Source organism: Tupaia chinensis, unplaced genomic scaffold, assembly GCF_000334495.1.
Source record: "Tupaia chinensis unplaced genomic scaffold, TupChi_1.0 Scaffold000290_1, whole genome shotgun sequence".
Classification (NCBI taxonomy): Eukaryota; Metazoa; Chordata; class Mammalia; order Scandentia; family Tupaiidae; genus Tupaia; species Tupaia belangeri.
The window spans coordinates 3041368-3045836 of record NW_006159775.1 but is presented as its reverse complement, the minus strand read 5'-3'; positions in this window follow the sequence as shown (position 1 = coordinate 3045836).

The window sequence follows — 4469 nt, the reverse complement described above, 5'->3', positions numbered from 1 at the left end:
GAGACAGAAAGCGAGAAATCACCCCCCAGGGGGGATGGTCACGCCGCAGTCCCTTCTCCTCCATTCTCCTCTCGGGATCTTGGGCACGCACGCACACGCACCTGGCGTGAGTTTTAAGCCACCGGGTCCGGGACGTGAACCGCGGTTGACTACGTGGGAGTCCAGCGACATAGCCATTACGCTAACTGCTGGTTCCCCACACTTTGTTTTTTAGTGCAGTGGGCTTCCGTATTGTACCATGAAACATCATCATTCGATGGAAAGATCTTTTTTCTCAGAAAATATCATTCAAATATACCTTTCTAGGACATGCCATTTTCCAAAACAGCTTGAGTGAATGGAAGTATAATTGATGAAAATTTTGGAAAGGTAAGTCTGTCTTTGAAACTGTAATTTAATTACCAGACTACTTTACTTAGGCTCACAGTCAAAATATTTAGCAATCTAATAGAAGTAGCAAAAGACTTTCCTACACCTTTTATTGGAGGGATTATACTTTCTCATTTAAAATAGAAATGGTTTGTCATCAAATTAGGCTCATCTGGAGAAAACAGCACAGATGGTCTAGCTAGCTTCAGGATTGTGGTTTCGTGCCGTGAATGATTCACCAGAGAAGGTAAATCAGCATCTGCTGATTCCGTTCTGTGTTCACTATTGTAGTAGTAGGTAGTAATGTGTATTAACGTTCTTCAGTTGCTAGACCTTACCAAGAAAATGCATGTTATTTTCTAGTTAAAGATTTTTTTCCCTATACTTTTGCATTCAAATTAACAAGGGACTGCTAATAAATAAATAATATTCATCAGTTTAATAACAGTAGTGACATTTTCACTTGGAAAGCTCCTTGGCCCAACAGACTAAGTAATATATTGTTTAAAAAAATGACTGTCAAAATAATTTATTCAAAAAGGAAAAACTGAGCTCTGTAATTGGCTCTTCTTGCATGTGGTTGTTTATTAAAATATTGTTGCAGGGGGATATTTCTACTTTATGACTGTGATGATGGATATTGAAAAACCTAGTCCAGCCATAGACTTGACCTATTTTTATGGGCTGCAGTTAGCTCATAAAAATATTACATGGAATGAATGATAACTTTAATAATGGGAAATCGAATTTCCTGACCCATGGTTCAGCAAATAGATTTATGCAAATCTGATGAGGTTAGTTTCTGCATGGGAAGCAAACATCTCCTTGAACTGTGCTCTGTGCAGGTTTCTTTATTCCCCTGAGATCATTCCCTGATTTATATTGGGTTGTCGGGAAAGTCATGACGCACGTTTGTATGGAAACAGAAAAATCGGTCATGACTTTCCTGACAACCTAATGCATTTATAGGGAGCCTCGTATATGTCACTGAACTAAAACCACTGAAGAGTGGATATGGTACTTTATTTTTTGGGAATCTCTGGCAGTTTTCACCATGCATAATATAAGACAATGTGTTTCATGTGGTGTCTTTTCCCATGTGAGAACAAAGGGAGGGGCATGAGAGGACACAGCAAGAAGGGGACTGCCTGTAAGCCTTGAGGAGAAGCCTCGTCAGAAACCAACCTTGCTCACACCATGGTCCGGGGCTTCCAGCTTCCAGAACTCTGAGAAAGTAGATTTCTACTGTTTAAGACACCCACTCCATGTTATTCTGTTTTGGCATCCCAAAAAAGGTGAGAGTTTTAGTACAGAATTAAAGAAAGTAAGAAGGTACAGGAGCATACCAAGTAGAAGTTTAATGAAGACTTCTCAGTAGAGGCAAAAGCAAATATAAAGCCCTGAACCTCAGTTTGCTATGGTAGGTAATTTACATAAAATTATCTCTAATTCTAAACATGTCTTTCTAAAATGAGAAGGTTCTTACACAAGGCAAAATAATGAACTCTGTGAGCCTTGTGTTTACCAATGTTCTTGCATGACCAATGAAATAAGCTATTTTCAAATGCTCAGCTTGAGAGGAAAATGTGACATTCCCAGTAAATGATTAAAATCAATGATTTTTTTCTTTGCCTGTGTCATTGGACTTTTGATAAAAAGTTGGACATTTATTCAACAAGCAAGATAGTGGCCTTGCACACTAATTTATCCAGGGCCTTGCTAGATCTAAAGCCATCTCTAAGTATTAAGAAGGTGATCTTACCCCATTTTTAGATGAGGAACAAAGATTTAAACATATTAAGTCAACTAGAAAGGACTCACTTTCTCCAAAGGTCATGCCCTTTATAAACCATATAGTTCTAAGGAAATGTCAGCATGTATGAACTTAAAATTTCAGTCATAGCAACTCCAAAATTAGCTCCTTTCTAGTTGTGAGTAGATGTAAATTTCAAGGAAACTGAACAGGAAAAAGTTTTTGTTTGGTGCAGTATTTTATTCTAGCTTTTTGTTTGTTTGTTTATTTTTTCAAAAACCCTACAAGGTTTATACCATAACCTGTCCTATAGTTGACATTAGAGCATCTGAAATGCAAAAGCTTCAACAAAATCCCAAAGAACAAATAAATCTATTTGCCTGTCAATAAACTCTATAAACTGTAATAGCTTCAACTTTAAAATACTCCCTTGCTATAAGTAGCATGGAAAAAGAGACAAGTATCCATACAATACTTTTCTTTGAACCAAGAAGAAACTTTTTAGGACCATCCAAGCTTATCTATAAAGATGGAATTATTGTAACTTGGCCAGATTGTTGGTAAGAATTCAATGCAATGGGGCTTTTAAAGGTTCATGGAAAATGAACATTATAAAAAACTATGCATGAATCTCAAAACCAAGCTCACACTTTCATTACATTTCCATTAACTTTTTGTAGTATCCTTGCATACAGTTGCCCCCCGCTATCTGTAGGGGATGGATAATCGGACCATTCCCACCATGCCACCACCTTCTCACAGACATCAAAATCCACGGATGCTCAAGTGCCTTACATAAAATGGCATATGCACATAACCTATGCACATCCTTCCGTTCAGGTTAAATCATCCCTAGATCATTTGTAATACATAGTAAAATGTAAAATAGCATGTTTATAAAGCTAGTAAAAATAAAAGTGGAGTAAACGCATGTCCTAGTGGTTATGTTAGCTGATTCGACATGGTCAACTGTGCATTTGAAGTCCTGAATCAGGCAATTTGAAAACCACACTGGGCTCAAATGTGCATGTGTCCAAAATCCCAAAAGGATATATGGATGAGAAGGGATTGTGTGTGACCATTCCCCATGGGGATATTTTCTTGTTTTCTCTCTCTCTGGTGAGTATACATACCCTCTAGCAAACTAGAAAAAAAAAAAGAAAAAGAAAAAAAGTTTGTTGCCTAACCTGGTGGTATAGTTGGTAAGCAAACTACACTGCAGCATTGGAAGCTACATTGCTGACAGCAGATTCTGATCCCTGGTTTGACCTTAAAACACTTCAGATGTATGTATTTGTGCCCAGGATCCTGACGAGTTCAAGGACTTGTGAAATGAGATCACAGCATAATGAGATTCTGTCAAAGGTGTTTCTCTTTTTTTCTCCTTTTCATGTGTGTGCAAGCACTCTTTATCATGAATAAAATGAATAAACTTTAAAAGTAATGGCAACTTCTAATTATTGGAAAAACATCTAAATCAACCTATAGAGTCATCCTGGGTAACATAAAAATTTTGTACTATATTCATAAACTACTGAGTAAGTTTATCATTTCAAGACTTATTTTCTCATAATTTCATATGCCAGTTTACATAAGAGAAATAAATTAGATGAATATTATGCATCAAAAGAAATTTTGCAGAAAATAATGCTTTTAGTATGCTAAACAAGATGAGATAAGGTAAAACAATAAGATGTATTAGTACCGTGTATTTATCAAATTTCTGCTGCCACCCAGTGGCTGCTCAATCTGTTTTACTTACACTGCTCATCTAAATAATCGACCAGTAAAGTTAATCGTGAAGAACACATTTTTAGGTAAAAAGCAGCCTGCTCCTGGGTCATCCAGTGGTTTGGTGATTCAAGTGACAGGATTCCACATGGCTGATTGAGCATTTTGAGTCCCAGACCAGTGGCTTGAAAAACACACAGGGCCTAGGTGCATACATGTCCAAAATTCCAGAAGGAGAAATAGAAGAGAAGGGATTGTGGCATGACAATGTCCATGGAGTGAGTGTGTGTGTGTGGTGGTGTGTGTGTATGTGTGTTTCTTTTTCTCTCTTTCTGTCTCTCTCCGATGAGCACACTGCCCTCTAGCAAATTTTAACAAAGAAAAAGTTTCCTCTGAGACAGTGATTTCTAGGTCTGGGAATGACTGGTTAGAGCATATCAAATCAGAGAAAAATCTTTCACTAGAACAGCACCAAGATGTTTTGGGTCCATTTGGATAACCCACCAACATACTCTATTTGTTGCACCAACTTCTTTTTGCTAGAATTGAATTCTTTTTTTTTTTTTTTTTGTTTTGTTTTTGGGGTTTGGGGTTGTAGGGGGAAGGTCCTCCAAAG